We start from the raw sequence: 17,492 nt of genomic DNA, 5'->3' as shown, positions 1-17,492 counted from the left end.
CGCCTTGCCTCCCCTCGTTGCCCCAGTAAGGGCAAGATGTTTCCGCATTCGAAGTTCAATCAGAAAATCACTGGATTACCCAAAATAACCAACTTTCCACTGTGGGTCACGCCTTCACCATCCTCACCATGAACTCTGTTAGGGCCTGGGTTGTGGCTGCCAGAGTCAGGTTAGAATGGGGTTAGAATGCATGCAGGGACAAAGGAGATTTTTAAAAAATAGGCTGAAAACCACTTTTAGCCAGGGTTAGACACCTAATGGAAGTTTAACATTTCAGCTGAGACAAACAAAACCTGTCAGCTGAATTACACCGCAGGGCAGAACAGAAGCAAGCCAACCAGCCTCAATCACTGGATCAATGTTTACAGGGCGATTCTCCCTAATGGCCGGTATTCAAATGTACAGGTATCCAGTGACACAGCCACTTCTTGTTCTGCCGTCTGTGTATAGCTTCAAACAGCAACGTTTCTTGTTTGATGGTCAGAAGATCGTGGGCACTTAAGCGTTTCTAAAAATAGGCTTCCTCCTGACTCGCCATCCCCGCCTCCTCGCAGTCCAGGGAAGCGGCGCGTGGAGCCTGTGCCTCCCCCGTCTCTCAGCGGCTCCCGGGGGCACCCTGGCCCCTCCGGTGGGCGTGCGGGCCTTGCTCGGGTGTAATAAACGCAAACAGGCCCTCCGCAGGTGGACCGCGTTTCCACCGCCGTGCTGAGATGCACGGTTCTCTCCCACCTTCGTCCCGGCATGTAAGCAGGGTCTGGGGTCTGGGGTGAGGCTTCACGTGGGCACGCCCGTCCCTCTGTCCTCCTTGGTCCGAGCCACTGGCATCTGCTGGGACAGGATCAGAAGCTCCACTGGTTCTCCCCACTCTCGTCACACTCATGGTAACGACTGGATTTCTCTCCTTCCTTTTTTCTTTTCTTCCTCAAACAAATCTCAGGTATTTTCAAGGCTCTCAGTGGCATTCTCCTGCCATGAAGATATTTTCTGCACAAAATCACTTGGGTCACAATGATCCACAAAAGCACAGGGACGTCCCTTTGATCTGGAAACACAGTCGACCTGGGAAATGTGGGGTGCCAGCGGACCTAGACCATAGTTTACTGGGTCCAGAACTGAAATAAAAATATAAATTCTCACCCCAAATCATTCTTGGCCTACTCTGGATTGCCTAATTCTGATAGTTCACAGCAGTGGGAAGAAACACAGAGCTTCCTAAGAGTCCAGACCCAGGAGACACAGAGGAAAAGAGCCGGCGACCAAAGCATCACTTGGAGCCCACAGCACGTCCAGGATTGGGGGGTGCAGCTGGAACAGACTCCGCTGGACTCATGAAATGCAGCAGGAGCAAACGTAACGCTGATTTCATGCGATTCACCCTCCATTTTTGACAGGAGTACATTTCTGACCAGGCTGCCTGTGAAGCAGCAGCTGTGGTTAACGTGTGTCCATTTACAGCCGCGTGGGATGGCACAGAAAGTGCTGGGAAGCGATCAGACAGACCTGGCTTCCCCGCGGCTCTGAGGCTGGCCTCAGCACGGTGCCTTCACGGTGCCTCTCTCAGGACAGAGACTCCTCTTCACCACAGGGCACTGGGCAGGCTCACCCATCCCTCTGCAAATCAGTGCTAGAAATCGGCAGCTTTCCCTTAGACTCAGGCCGGTGCGTTCCTCATGGCCACGTGTTTCTGCCTGTCACTGAGGCTCATCTCACCTGGAAAACCAGGGCGGTGTCGAGGTTCACATGACTGAGCTATGGGCCGGCTCTGGGGAAGTTGGGAGAACTATAAACTCAGGCATTAGAATTTGAGGCCAAGGTCCCTGCTCCAGTGTGCGGAAGAGAACCTGGTTTTGGCTCTGGCCAAAGAGGAAGCCCAGCAAAGAGGCCACAGCTGCCAGGGACCCGGGTCACGGGCTCCTTCAGCTCACCCCCAAACGCAGCGGGCAGAGAGTCACAAGCCACTGGCCGGGAAAACCATGCTGGGAGCCTCAGGGCCAAGGCTGTGCTGCACCTGCTGTGCCTCTGAGCCTCAGAGAGGAGGGCGGGGCTGCAGGCATGCCGTGGGGCCAGGAGGTCCTGTGCCCGGTTTGGAGCTCAGCCCTGGCACATGCTCAGGGGTGTGAGTAGTGGTGCTGACTCAAGAAGAGAAAGGCAAGTGGGGGAGGCTGGGCGTGGGGAAGGGTAGGAGCCTGGAAGGAGGAGCCGGGGGGCAGCCCATGGGGCCCTGTCATTGCTCCCGTCTCCCGACTTGCAAACCTTCCCCCCATAGCAGTTCCACCCCCGACCACAAACACCTCCCCATCAATCACAGACATAACCAACTTTCCACCATGGGTCACACCTTCACAGTTACTAACGTCACAGTGCAGCCTGCACTGCCCGCAAGTGAACTGCAGGTGAAGACAAGAGAGCACCAGGAATTGGAAAACAGGCCCAGCATGAGGATGAGCAGCAACTCCGCCCTGAGGACCGGGCAAAACCAACCTGCAGGAGAGACGCTCAAGCCTCAGCACCCGACCTCCAGATTCTTCCCAAGCCACCGGAAAACACTGCGTCACCCACGAGCCCAGCGGGAACACCGAGGGGTCGCTGCGTTTATTCCCCACGACTGAGTCCCTCCTTCTAAAGATGAATTAGCCAGAAAACTAAGCAAGCATATCCCAATTGACAAACAAACATGTTAGTATACGTGTCGCCTTTTAAGCAACGGAAATTATATACCTTCCAAGTGCAGAGGGTCACGAGCCACTGGCCGAGACAACGAATGCATTGTAGGCATATTTCCAAAATATTGAATATATATCTAATGAAGGCAACTGCAGGACTGCGAGTCAGTAATTGGATAACAGCATACACAGAACAACTCCAGACACCAGGGCGGTTCAGCTGGCGACAGTCTGCGAATGCGCTGCCTGAAATCCGGCAGGCACCCTGGATCCCCGAAGCTGAGACTCCACCATAGGGATGGTGCAGCGTCCGCTGGAGAGGCTGAGGTTGCCCCACAGCCAGTGGCCGACGCCAACTCCACAGAGGAAGACACCGCAGAGGGCAGAAGTGAAAGCAAAGACGCTGCTGGTAGAGGTGGAGGCGGGCGCCTGGGGCTGCCTCTTGTGTCCCGTGTAGCTCATCACAGGGCCGCCCTGGCAGTGGCCGGGCTCCACGCAATCTTGGGAGGCCGGAATAAAAGAACGGCTATGAGGAAGTCGGAGGAAGGCAGAGAGGAAATTCCCAGAAGCAAACAGGCACTTGGAAAACCTTCAGGAGAAACAAAAGAAACAGGAGGACACGGATCGCAGGGGTGACGGGGCTGCCACCAAAGCCACCACCAAGCCAGGCCAGAGAGCAGTGACCAGAGAAGGGCGTTTCTGTGACCAGCGCTTGGTGGGGAAGTGAGGAGCCGGAGGGGGTTCCCCAGCCAGCAGCGAAACCACAAGTCCACGGGCCACACCTGAGTGCTGCGAGGGGTCTGCACGCAGGCACTGCCACCGAGCAGGTGACAAGGATGAGCCTCAAGTCAAGCCCACCACCACAGACGCACTCACGCTCCGGAGTCCTAGACTAGAGCTCTGAGAGATTTCAGAGTCTGCAGTGTGGCTACTGATATCATTGGCCAAGTGGGGAAAGTAAAGGTAGCAACTTTTTATTATGAGACTGGGTATCAGAAGAATGTCCTCTTCAGAGTTAAGAGAAAAGAGTCACACACACCTTTCAAAAGCCAATTATGTGCAGATGATCAGACAGCCACAGATATTCTGTGGTTAGGCAAATAGCCAGGCTCCCAACAGCACCCCCACATCCTCCCTACCTTCCTACAGGGGCCCCCGATACCCCTACATCCTTCCCACCTTTCCACGGGGGCTCCCAGCACTCCCACATCCTCCCCACCTTCCCACAGGGGCCCCCAACACCCCCACATCCTCCCCACCTTTCCACAGGGGCCCCCAACACCCCCACATCTTCCCCACCTTCCCACAGGGGCCAATGCCCCCACATCCTCCCCACCTTCCCACAGTGGCCCCCAACACCCCCACATCCGCCCCACCTTCCCACAGTGGCCCCAGGCACTCCCACATCCTCCTCACAGGAATCCATGTTCAAAGCCTGTTTCCTGCAGAACTGGGCACCTGCTGCAGCTTTCAGCACAGTGAATGTGGAGGGAAGAGGCAGACTCCCTCAGGTGCTTCTGCCCCCATCCTGGGGGGTGCGCAGAAGCCAATGAGGGAAACCCTCCCCCTTCCCCTTCCCTTACAGGGAGACTGATGCAAGCATGTGACGGTGGTCCTGCAAGGACCCTGACCCCAGAAGACACTGCCGAGGCAGTCACTGACCTGAGGCTGCAATATAGATTCAGCCGGGACGCCCCTTCTGGACGCAGCTCGGCAGGGAGGAGAGTCTGGGAAAAAGAGGGTCCCAGGAATGCCCTGTGACAGCCTCTGGGTGAGGGGCTTCTCCCCCAAGCACAGGTGTCCAAAGGAGAGAATATAGTTTTGGGTTCTTACTTTTTGTTTCTGGTTGGGCCAGTAAAGCCCCTTACTCATCCCTCTTCCGCTTATTACTACAGACAGAAATGAAAAACCATGGCTTCAGGCTGCTAAAAGCCTAAAACAAAAGAAAACAGAAAAACAACAACAAAATAAGGCAGGTTGGACGACTTTGCACGGAGAGGCAGAGATTGCCTCGTCAGAAGAATAAGAAGTCCATCTCCACCACCATTCCTTCCTCAAGCAGGTGGGCATATCTGAAGAATAAGAAGTCCGTCTCCACCACCGTTCCTTCCTCAAGCAGGTGGGCACATCGGAAAATGCTGTGTCCATTTCTACAACCCGTGACGGGGGATCCGCCCCTGACCGTATCCCAAGAATCCACACTCGTGAACTAAAACTGCCCATGGTCAGTTCAAGGATCAACGCCGGACACCGGCCTGCAAGGAAGCTGCGGCTTCAGACGGGGGAGGACCCTGGCGGTTACGCCTGCTCAGCGCTGTGAGGGGAGTGGCTGCTTTACAGGAGTTCGTTACAGAAAATCGTTTGTATTGTTGGTTTATTAAGCTCTGCAGCGAGAATTGTTCGTGAGCATCTTTCAGATCCACTGCAGCAGGCTCCGGTCAGTCAGAGCTTTCGTTCTCAGAGACATTGCCCCACACTAACTGGAGTATTTAGCACCTGAGATATTTTGTTCAAAGTGAATCTAGTTTTCAGACTGAATGGTTCTTAGGTCTCTCTCAAACCCGTGACTCATTCAAAAGATCAACCCTCGTTCTCACCATGAACATCGACTGAGCGCTTCTTCCTGTGTTAGAAGTTCACTCAGGCAATTTCAGTATGTTCTCCCTCGTTCAGAGGCCGCTTCTTAATCTTAACCGTGTCACAGAGACACGCTCAGAAGAACGTGGAGTGGATAAGGAAATGGGGCCAAATCAGATGGAGTGAGGGGAAGGGAGCAGAGGCGGGGCCTGCCCGGAGGAGGCTGCACCAGCGAGACCACGACCCCCCCAGGCCAGGACCAGAAAACAAGGCAGGGCGGGCCTGGGGTTCCAGGCGTCCTCAGAGGCCTCCCCGAGGATGGGCCTGGCCGTCAGAACAACTTGCCAGGCCTCCAGGTCACAGGAACTGCCCGGGCCACCCCTGCAGCTCCTCCTCACCTCTCCTGTCTGTGTCCAGACATGAGACTGGAAGGCCCAGGGGCAGAAGCTGCCAGAGCCGGGGCGGGCAAGCCAGCCACTGTCAACGCACTTTGCTGGCTGGGAAGCACTCACCCCATCTCACTGAAACCCTCAAAGTCGCCAGGCAGCAGCTAAGGAGCAGGTGCCGTTCAAAGGACTTGCAAGAAAAGCGTGCGGTGGGGAGGCTGCCAAGATGTCCCTGCCTTGCCCCAGTGCCCATATGATCCTCCTCCAGGGATCCGAGTGGGGCAGGTGTCGGGGCTTCTACCAGCCCAGGTAGAAAGCTAAGGAAAGAGGTTGGCTCGTGGTCAGAGGGTGATCACTATTATTGATCTTCTGGGATAAACAACCAGGCTGTGGACATTCCGTAAGAAAACGTGCCTGGGTCCCATTCACCTCAGTACCATCCAGTGTGAACGCAGGGCTCTGCACTTCCAGCCCACTGCAGCCCCAGCCCCAGGCAGACGAGCCCATCAAGGGGACACAAACCCTTTGAATGCGGTGACTTAATGCACAGCCTGATGCAGGGGACACGTCACCAGCTTCCTGGGCTTCCAGGTCCTCTTCGGCTCCTTTAATGCCGTCCCTGCAGCAGTCACAGCCCACAGGCCCCACCTGGGACTCTGTCTGGATGGGAGGCAGGGTGGGGGCCCAGCCCAGGCCTGGACCTTCCAGACAGAGTTCTCCCTGCCCTCTTCTGCTCATCATCAGGAGGTCTTCTAACCCTGACAGACCCAGGAACCCCTCCATCAGGAAACAAATATTCCTAATGTCCCCATTCCATGAACTCGTAAGGAACAGGGCTATCTGCACCAGTAACTTCTACAAACCACTACAGTGCACTGTCTGTGAAGGACAGAAGGAAGCTAAGTCGTGATAAACACTCAAGCATGAGCCTATAAGGAACAGGCCGGGGCCCCGAAGGTGTCAGAGGCGAAGTGTCCAGGAGCGATGTCACCGTGAATGCAGAGGCACCACTGTGCCAGGACGCCTGGGGTCGGGGTTCCATCACCCCACACAGATACTCCTGCTTTTATGGGGGCTACGGCCAAACAGGGCTACTGCAAGCTGTGACTTTCCAAGATCGTAACAACTCCTGGTAACACTCCAAACAAAACATGTCATCTCTTTCCACAACTTATGTTTATATCAAAAAGTATCTGAAATGGCTCTCAATCAATTTAGGGGTTTATTTTGCCAAAGTTAAAACCATGGCCTGTGACATGGCCCCAGGAGGTCCTGAGAACGTGTGCCCAAGGCGGTTGGGGCACAGCTTGATTTGACACATTTTAGGGAGACAGAAGTGACAGGCAAAGACATAAACCAACACATGGAAGGTGGCATTGGTTTGGCCTGGGAAGATGCAACATCTCCAAGCAGGGGGTGGGGGAGCCTCCAGGTCACAGGTGGATTCAAAGATTTCCTGACTGGCGACTGCTTGAAAGAGTGAAGCTCAGCACGAAGAGTTGAAGTCAGCGTGAAGTTAAGATAAGGAGGTCGTGGAAGCCAAGGTTCCTCCATGTAGAGGACGCCTCCAGGTAGCAGGCTTCAGAGAGAAGAGATGGTGAGTGTCTCTTAGCAGAGCTTAAAAGGGTTCAGACTCTCCAGAAAAGAGCTGGAAAGGGAAGTGGATTCTCTACAGAATGCAAATTTCCCCCACAAGAGACAGCTGTGAGGGGCCATTTCAAAATATGTCAATGAAATGTATTTTGAGGTAAGATAATTTCTCTCAGGGCCTGCTATCGGTCATGTGAGGGTACACTAGAGTCAGGTTGGAAACTTACTGGTACAGAGAGTCTGTTTTGTCAGTCTCAGGTCTCTGTTTTAATGTCACTGCTGGTCCAAAGGGAGGAGGGTGGGATGAGGCCTGTCCGAGCCCCTCTTCCCATCAGAGCCTGAACTCGCCTTTCCCATTTCCTTGGGGTCCCCTTGGCCAAGATGCAGGTCCATTCCGTTGGTTGGGGGCTTAGAATTTTGTTTTCGGTTTGCAACGTAATAGCTGTTGTTATAACGTGTACCTGGGATTTGCTATAATCAGGCATGGTAAGACATGCAGGCATAGAAATTATCACGAAGGAAGAAGATCTTTATACTCAACTCCCTGGACGCAGGCACTCAGCCACCGCGCAGGGCTGCTCAGGGATGCGCTTTTCTGCGTCTGTCAAATGCTTTTAGAAATTAAAGGCATAAAATGGGGCAAACTGAAGAATGGTTTTATTGTTTGCCCCTAAGAAGTTACCAGAAAAGGATGGGTCACTGCCACCGTCTGCCTCACTCAGAGCTCAGGAGCCGCGCACAGCGAGGAAGGCCTGTGCTCCCGGCACACACGTGACTGAGTGCCCCAGCCTCCACGCCACTCCTGGAGGGCTGCCCGTCATACCGTGAGCATTTGTAAAGAGACACTTTTTGTTTGTGATGTTTTACGTTTTATGATCTTGAATGAAATTATTCCGTGGAACTTAGCTGAGCATAACTGGGTTTCGAGCTCATGACTTTACAGCAATGGAATTTTACCACAAGGACATGGGAGTTAAGGGGAAGAAAAATGAACCACTTCTGCACATTTCCAGCCTGCATCACACCCAACACACCCGTCTGTAGCTGGCTCTTATCTTCGGGTGAGGAAAATGATGGAGCAGTATCCTGAAGGAGTTTATCGTGGTCTCCTCCGAACCACGGCCGGGACTGAAGACACCTCCTGTCAACAAGTGATTGTTGCATCAGGCGCACAGCAGTCTCGGGGGCCCATAGAGACAGTTCTCACAAAGGCCTGCAGGCTGCTGCTGTCTTTCCAACAGCGGCCTTTCAGGTCCCAGCTCATACTCTGAGAAACTGCCTCTCAGCCTCAGAGACCGATTTCCTAATCTCAGCATCGGGCATCAGGAATGATGCAGAAATGCCAGTCTCCACAGTACAGATTCCAACCTCGCTGTGATAGGAGGCCAGCAGGACCCAGCCCAGAAGCCCACCCTGAGCTGGGGCAGAGGAGGAGGAGAGGTTTGGGAGGTCTGTAGTTAGCTGCCCTGTGAAGGTTTCCCACACACTTAAAACACACATAGACCTCATAAGCACGAGTCTCCATGACCTTAGGTTACAATGCCTTGATAACAGGGACTGTCTTTCCTGCTGCTTTCTATCTTCCATCGAGGTCACGAACACAAACACCCACAGGGCTAGGCAGGTGACTCCAGTAGGGAGGAGGTGAGTGTGACACTCAGCCTGTAAGCCTGGGGCAGCTGATGCCCGCTCGGCCAAAATGTCCCTGGGGAGGCCCCACCCCTGCTGCAGGTTCACTGTGCAACCTGGCCGAACAGGTGTGTCTCAAGACTTTTCTAAAAGCACAGCTAGAATGAGCCACAGTGTTCCAGCCGGGGCCACACCGGCTGACAAGTGACAGACTAAGGTGTGCAATGGTGTGGGTGCAGCAACCCCCTTATCCTCAGGGGCACCTCCAAGACCCCAGGGGATTCCTGAATCCGAGATAGTACCCAAACCTATGTGCACGATGTCCCCTTTATCCTCAGGGCTGCTTCCAAGACCCCAGGGGATTCCTGAATCCGAGATAGTACCCAAACCTATGTGCACGATGTCCCCTTTATCCTCAGGGGTGCTTCCAAGACCCCAGGGCATTCCTGAATCCAATAGAGTACCGAATCCTATGGACACAATGTTTTCCCTATGAACACACACCCCTGATAAAGTTTAATTTATATATTAGGCACAGTAAGAGATTAACAATAACTAATAATAAAATAGAACAATTATAACAATATGCTGTTCCCAGTTTCACAGAGAGAAGATTCCATCTGACTGGAGATCTTGGCAACATAACAACATCTCCGAGATTGCTGAGCGTACCATTTTCTTTTTCCCTATTAAGTCGAGAACTTTCACTTTTCACTTAAAGGAGCACCTTTTGGCTTCTCTTAGGTGTACCCGCATTGCCTGCCTCACTGCTCTTGTGCTTTGGGGCCATGATGAAGTCAAATGAGGGTTCCTTGAACACGAGCACTGCGACCCCTGGACCACGGATCTGATAACCGAGAGGCCATAAGAGGGGTGGGGAGCGTCCGCAGCCTGGAGACACTGGACGAAGGGAGGGTTCAGTCCCTGGAGCGATGGAGCGGGCGGAGCCAGGTTTCACCACGCTCCCCAGAAGGGTGCACAAGTTAAAACTTGGGAATTGTTTATTTCTGGAATTTTCCTGTTAATATTTTCATACCTCGGTTATCTCGAGTAACTGAAACTACAGAAAGGGAAACTGTGGCTAAGGGGTCATCATCCCCACTCCACCTCCCAACAACGTCTAAAAAGTCCTGTGGACTGAAGGAATAAGGAGTGTGTCATTACAATTTCCTTTGATTCTTCCCGGGCCACTGTGTTTTAAATCTCAGTTTGATTATCAAACTCAGAACAAAGCAATAAATATTTATTGGCAGAACTGTTAACAACTACGCTGGTAACTATATTTACATAATACAGTGTAATTATATTTACGCAAACATGACCTGGTGCATGGGAAGTTCTTCCAGCCTCTGAGCAAGAAGAGGGAACAGGGCCAGCTGATGAATGCATATTGAATGTCTGTGTGAACTAGCTGAAAAAAATTAGGCAAGTTCGTTTACATTGAGATCAAATCTTTTTTAAAAAGAACATTAAAAAAACAACTTAATAACCCAACCCAAATCATGTTGATATCATTTGAGCACGTTTCTATCTGGCATGTAAAACATCTTTTTTACTGAAATCACCAGGAACTCTTCTTCCATAGTCCTCACCCAAATGGGTAATGCTAAACTTACTGGGGGCTTCTGGATGCGTCTCTGCCACCCACACTGGACTCGGCGGGGGCCCTATACACACAGCACCCAGGACACAGCAGCGCGTGGACGAAGGGAAGCATGAAACTCACAGCGAGGTGCCCCTTCCTCAACTGTACTACTATGAATTTTGAATAATTAGAGAAAAACAAGAGAAGTTACTTTTATTCCCACTTTCTGGATTGCTTACACGGAAGACTGAGAAACGAAAAGACTCACGTTTTGTTTATAAGATGTTAAATGGAATCCGGCTCGGGGATGACACACTGCTCTTCAACAGAGTCAAATCTTTCTATTTCTCTTCCTTTAAGCCCCAAGCTGCATCTGCCACCCTAAGGCATATTGCCAGACGGCTTCCTTCGGTTCCTGTCCAGTTAATGATGACAGGAATTAGCTCAGCACATCGATTCGACAAGGTGGTGCTTTCTGTTGCATGCACTTTTTTTTTGTTAATGATGACAGGAATTAGCTCAGCACATCGATTCGACAAGGTGGTGCTTTCTGTTGCATGCACTTTTTTTTTTAAGTGAAAAGCAACTCACATGAAAAATGCATAACTTGTGCGAATAACCTACCCAAGGGCGTTTACAAAAATTAACGTGATTATCTGGTGATAAAATGTTTATAACATTTTATAAACAGAAGAACTTGCCATTTCAGAATTGACTTCATTCTGTCTTCTTGGCAAAATAGGAAAAAATAAAATTTTCTATTAAAAAAAATTAAAAGTTTACAAAACAGGCACTGAAAACCTTCTAGATCATCCTGGAAACATCCTTTACACAGTAAGCAGACGATAAAGAGTACCAATCTCCAATTTCTGCATCAATAAATGAAAGTACATTTGCTGAGCCCTTCACAGTGATACAGAAGTTTTATTGGTGTATAAGTTCAATGAACTGTTAATGTAAAACTGAAAAGTCATCGTCACAGCTGGCTGAATTTGTTACATCGCTCAGGTTAAAAATGTGTCCACGCGCTATTGTTGAAAGAGCACGCAGGTTAGGAAGTCTTCAGAGCAGGGTCTTGGGAGCAACCCCCACCGTCATGACGGTCAGAAGTCTCCGGACTCTGCCAAGTGTGTTGCGGGTGGCTGCAACAAGACTGCTCCCAGGTGAGAGCCTCTGCTTCAGAGCAAGACAGATCCAGGTTTAAACCCCAGCACGCAACAGGAAGAACCTCTCCAGAGGGCTGCAGGATGTGGCCTCATCCACCCAGAGTTACACAGAGCTCCCCCAGCCGCCTCCTGCTCTAATCCTTTCCTTTGCTTGCAGGCACGAATGTTTCTGCAGCAAATCCTCTGAGTCCTCACCAAGGATAAGAGGGGACAGGGGAATGGATGAATTTCTATACCCTGCACACATTGCTGTTTTTACAAGAGAAGTATTTGGTGTTATGTTTACCCACGGAAGTGACAAAATATAAATGTTACTCAACTTTTTATTAAATGAATTGGTTCAATGATTTTCACATCTTAACTGAAAATGTAACGTAAAAAATGAAGGCTACAAAACTGTACATTCTAAAGCCAATTTTTTGGCTGATGGCTGCTTCTGCATCAGTTTGCATTTATGAAGAGCACACACCCCACGGTAATGAACCGTTCTGAGATAATGTAACTGTGTAGGAAAATTGAAAAATGCTTCACAAGTGTTAGTTGCTGGAGTATTTAATTTCAAGTGCGAGAGGAGCTAGCAAGATAGATTTAAGAAATGTAGGCCGGGAGCGGTGGCTCACGCCTGTAATCCCAGCACTTTGGGAGGCCGAGATGGGCGGATCATGAGGTCAGGAGATCGAGACCATCCTGGCTAACACGATGAAACCCCATCTCTACTAAAAATACAAAAAATTAGCCGGGCATGGTGGCGGGCACCTGTAGTCCCAGCTACTCGGGAGGCTGAGGCAGGAGAATGTCGTGAACCCAGGAGGCAGAGCTTGCAGTGAGCCGAGATTGTGCCACTGCACTCCAGCCTGGGCGACAGAGAGAGACTCTGTCTCAAAAAAAAAAAGAAAAAAAAGAAAAAAAAAGAAATGTGAAATGTTTACTGATCCATTCTTCTTACTTCAAATGTCCTTAGTGGCCAGGTGTGGTGGCTCAAGCCTGTAATCCCAGCACTTTGGGAGGCAGGGGTGGGTGGATCACCTGAGGTCAGGAGTTCGAGACCAGCCTGGCCAACATGGTGAAACCCTGTCTCTACTAAAAATACAAAAACTAGCCAGGCATGGTGGTGCGTGCCTGTAATCCCAGCTAGTTGGGAGGTTGAGGCAGGAGAATTGCTTGAACCTGGGAAGTGTAGGTTGCAATGAGCCGAGATCGTGCCACTGCACTCCAGCCTGGCAACAGAGCAAGACTCTGTCTCAAAAACAACAACAAAAATGTCTTTAGTGTAAAAACAAAGGCTGAGACTCGGATGGAACCTGAGTAGCATGTGTCCCGCACTCGTGCATGTGGCGTGGACTCCCTGGAAGCTTCTGGAAGTTCAGAAGCAGCTCTCTGGGAACCCCACCACGCTGGCCCCTGGCTCCCCTAACACGGCGTGCAGACCTGCAGCCACTCACTCTTGCCAGAACCTCGCCTTTCTGCCGCACACACACGATGCCATCCTTGGAAGCACAGACTGCGGCGAAACACTCAGCAAGACAATCAGGAAGAAAGACGTTTTGAGTAAGTATTTTTAAAGACTTTTCTTTTTAATACAACTTAATTGTTTATGTAATTTAATGTTTAACAATGTCTCCTGAGATTCCTGAACACTGAACAACTGGCCTGCTGGTCCGTGCCCCTGGCCCTTCCCTTGCGGGATGAGACAAGGAGACCAGCCTGAGAAAGGAGTGGGCGTCCTGTCCACCTCCGTGAGGGGACCTCCTGCTTTTCCCGATTCAAATCAGTTCTCCTCTGCAGAGGTCTAAAACAGCCCAGTTGTGGAAACACCAAGTAAAATGCGAAAAAACAGAGAAGCTAGTCTTGACCTGAATAGACCTTGTAGTTTTCGCAAATACCTGTGACAGTAATTAACACCGACATAAGAGGAAGTCGTGATGACACTAAGAGACTCGGAAAACAAGTGGATTAAACACATTGCCTTCTAGAAAAAGCTGCGTGAAATGGGTTTGGAATTTCTGTTTACTCTGAAGATGAAAGCTTCCTATGTTTGTTCACCACTGGAGAGAACACAAAGGCCAGAAACACAGCACGTCTTTGTTCTGCCATGAGCACAGCTCTGTTCCCAGACGCTCGCCCCTGCTTTCCGTCACAGGTGGCCATTCTCGTAGGCTGGACTCCCTAAATCCACGAGCTTGCATAGCTCCACCAGTAACACTACAGATCGTGGCAGCAGTAACTTTTTATCTTTTGCCTAAATAAATAAAAAGCACTTAGCATGCTATCTCATGTACAGTAGGTGCTCACATCAATGTGGAATAAATCCACAGAAAGCTAATTCAAATATGATCATTTTGTAAATGATGTAACTAGTATGTAACAATTTCAACTAGTAAATTACTAGATGTAGTGGATGCGTTAGGAGCAGGCCCCGCGCTGGGAGCAGGCCCCTCGCTGGCAGCAGGCCCCTCGCTGGGAGCAGGCCCCGCGCTGGGAGCAGACCCCGCGCTGGCAGCAGGCCCCTCGCTGGGAGCAGGCCCCTCGCTGGGAGCAGACCCCGCGCTGGGAGCAGGCCCCTCGCTGGGAGCAGGCCCCGCGCTGGGAGCAGGCCCCTCGCTGGCAGCAGGCCCCTCGCTGGGAGCAGGCCCCTCGCTGGGAGCAGACCCCGCGCTGGGAGCAGGCCCCTCGCTGGGAGCAGGCCCCTCGCTGGGAGCAGGCCCCGGCTGCCACAACCTGCTCTGGCTGCTGTGGAAATCGTCAGACACCACACACGCTGCCCTGGGGTGCAGAGGGCCGTGCCGCAGAAGAAAGGCAAAGAGGCATCTGGGAAGCCTCAGCCACCAGCCAAGAAGCACCTCTGACACCGTCCAGGCTCTCCAGGTGAGGCGCACCTGAGCTCAGCCGCCACCAGCGGTCTGAAATCGTGTCTGCTGTTTTTCGTGCCGTCCCCCGCCTGCCCCGCCATCCGCTAGACCCTGGGAGGTAAGGTCTAGTGACAGGGACCCTGTTACCAAGAGAGCGCCCCAGTGAGTGGTCAGACTCAACAGGCACACACACTCTGGGCAGAAGGCAGATACAGGTGCCTCTCCTGGACTGGAAGGGGACCCTGATCCTGAAGCCCAACACGCAGGTGAGAGAGGTGGCCTGCAGGGTCTAGAGAGAAAGAACTGCCAGGAAAAACACTTTCCCCTTTCCTGAAGGCACCGCAACGATAGACATGACTCTTAGTTATTTGGGGTCAGAGGTCGATTTGCACAGCCAGCCAGAATCGTAGACCCTGCCTGGAATCTAACCTGTTTCACAGGCTAAGTTTTATTTAATTTGTATTTTGGTTTTGGCTTTGTAGTTTAATGTTGTAAGGATATCATTATAATCAACGTATGTCAACACCAGGGTTGCTAAGAAATTTACGCTGCTCTAAGTAATGCTTCCATGACTGGAATGGTTCTAGAAGCTGCTCTGAGTGATGGTTCCGTGACTGGAAATGTTTCTAAGGAGCCGCTCTGAGTGACGCTTCCGTGACCGGAAATGGTTCTGGGAGCCGCTCTGAGCGCCGCTTCCGTGACCGGAAATGGTTCTGGGAGCCGCTCTGAGCGCCGCTTCCGTGACCGCAAATGGTTCTGGGAGCCGCTCTGAGTGACGCTTCCGTGACCGGAAATGGTTCTGGGAGCCGCTCTGAGTGCCGTTTCCGTGACCGGAAATGGTTCTGGGAGCCGCTCTGAGTGCCGCTTCCGTGACCGGAAATGGTTCTGGGAGCCGCTCTGAGTGCCGCTTCCGTGACCGGAAATGGTTCTGGGAGCCGCTCTGAGTGCCGTTTCCGTGACCGGAAATGGTTCTGGGAGCCGCTCTGAGTGCCGCTTCCGTGACCGGAAATGGTTCTGGGAGCCGCTCTGATTGATGCTTCCCTGACTGGAAATGGTTCTAGGAGCTGCTCTGAGTGACGCTTCCACGATTGGAAATGGTTCTGGGAGCTGCTCTGAGTGATGGTTCCGTGACTGGAAATGGTTCTGGCTAACCTTGGCTGCAGTCCTGCAGGGAAGGCTCTTCTTGTGTCAATTTTACATGCAAGAAACGGAGGCTCTGAGAGGACCTGGAGGGATCCCATAGGCCGTTCGGGGCCATCCTCTGGCAAGCACCATGTGGGTGACTGCTACAAGGGACGCAGACAAGAAGCGGAAAACCGGTTTCTGGGTGTAGAGAGACTGTCCAAGCTGGGCAGAGTTCTAGGATCCAAGGAGAGGGTGGGACTGTGCAATGGAAAGCAGAAGACACCAAAACCCAGCGACCTCTGACCTGTGAAGCAGGGGCCCACAGACCCGCCCCCAGTCCACCTGCAGCCTGCAGCCTGTCTGTGTGGTCCATGAACTGAGAATGCTTTTACGTCCTTAAATGGTTGAAAAAAATCAAAAGAAAAGTAACTGTTTGGGGACACGTGAAAATGTTCAGAAAGTACAATTTCCTCGTCCACAGTCGCATTTCATCGGCCCACAGTGGTCCTCCTGAGCCATGGACTGACGACGGCGCCCCGGCTACTAGGGCACAGCTGGCACTGCAGAGGCCACGATGCCCAGGTCTGCACCATCCAGCCCTCAGCAGGAGCTCTGCACCCACCGCGGAGCAGGTCAGGCACAAGCGCTCGGGAGGGGCAAGTGCAGGGTGTCTAGGAGGGCTGGGGAAGCCCTGCAGTGGGGCCGGGCCAGCATTCCCGGAGCTCCATGGACAGGTGGTCGATTGTGGATCGTGGAGAGGCCTCCTGAGCAGGCTTGCGGGGTGGAGCCCCGCCCCCCCGCCCGCATTTGTGACACGCCCCTAGGTGGCCAGGTGCCCTGCAGTGTGAGACATTCCAGCCAATGAGACCCACAGGCTTTGGAGGCGATGGGTCCACCTGTGAGTGGAGTACAGAACGTGGGGGAACAGCTTCCCAGGAGTCTGGGGCTCAACCTCTCCAGGAGGCCCTGAAGGTGGCCTGAGAGCCCACTCTGGAAGTTCTGCCTCTCGGGGGGGCAGCGTGGAGCACAGGGGCCGCAGTGAGTCCCGCCTGGCTCTAAGCACCACTTTCCAAGCATGCAGCTTTGGCAGGTGAATTAGCCCAGTTCTCAGTTTCCTCGGCGGGAGAGCAGGGCTGTGGGGTGGCACCTGCCTCACAGGGCCGCTGGGAGGGATGCCTGGGTGACAGAGAACACAAGGAGCATGCTCATACACCCCAAACATGGCGAGCGTTATCTGGAGGCATATGCAGAGGTGGGACTGGGGACGAGGTCTCCAAAGACCAAGAATCAGCCGAGGCACTAAGGGGCAGATTGCAGAGGTGAACAGTCCCGCCAGTGAGAACCCAGCCCTGTTATTCCACGGCCTTCTCTGCCTTCTGCGAGAAAACGAATTTCCCAGATCCCAGCGCAGGCCTTTCTCACATCTCAGCAGCAGGGACCGTGGCTCCAACTGCGGCTCAGGATGAAGGCCCCAGGCGCTGAAGAGAGTGAAGCCGAACCCCTCCTCAATCCCAAAACACCGGGGACCACGGTGAGACAGCAACACCCTGGATGCTGCCTGGTCAAAGTCAGGCTGTGATCGGCCTATCACGCGTGTGGCAGAACCAGCTTCAGAGGCAGCGGTGTCCACGTAATGAGCTCAAATGATGCCCCAGGAAGAACATAGATGGCTTCTTTCTCTAATTCCTCAGCATGTTTTTAAATTTAAATAACTCTACATTGGATTTTGGAAAAAGCGCTTCTAACATAAGCCTGTTTGACTGCAGTTAAATAATTTATGTGTCTCTTGGCCTGGGAATCACTGTCTCCATTATTTTTTTTTATGTGACTCACTTTATTGCTCCATTATTATTAATAATAAATATGTCAGGAATCAGGCACACAAAAATATCAAGAATAAAGAAGTATATAAAGAGCTCCTC

The 17,492-nt window shown here is 52.2% G+C and overlaps 1 protein-coding gene across 13 annotated transcripts in view; it reads right to left on the bottom strand.

Moving 5' to 3' along the window:
- ATP11A (ATPase phospholipid transporting 11A) overlaps window positions 1-17,492 on the bottom strand; it is a 198,081-nt gene that overhangs the window by 113,391 nt on the left and 67,198 nt on the right. The gene's annotated exons all lie outside the window — the stretch shown is intronic.

Source organism: Pan troglodytes, chromosome 14 (genome assembly GCF_028858775.2).
Source record: "Pan troglodytes isolate AG18354 chromosome 14, NHGRI_mPanTro3-v2.0_pri, whole genome shotgun sequence".
NCBI classification, from domain to species: Eukaryota; Metazoa; Chordata; class Mammalia; order Primates; family Hominidae; genus Pan; species Pan troglodytes.
This window is presented reverse-complemented; position numbering and strand designations above follow the sequence as displayed.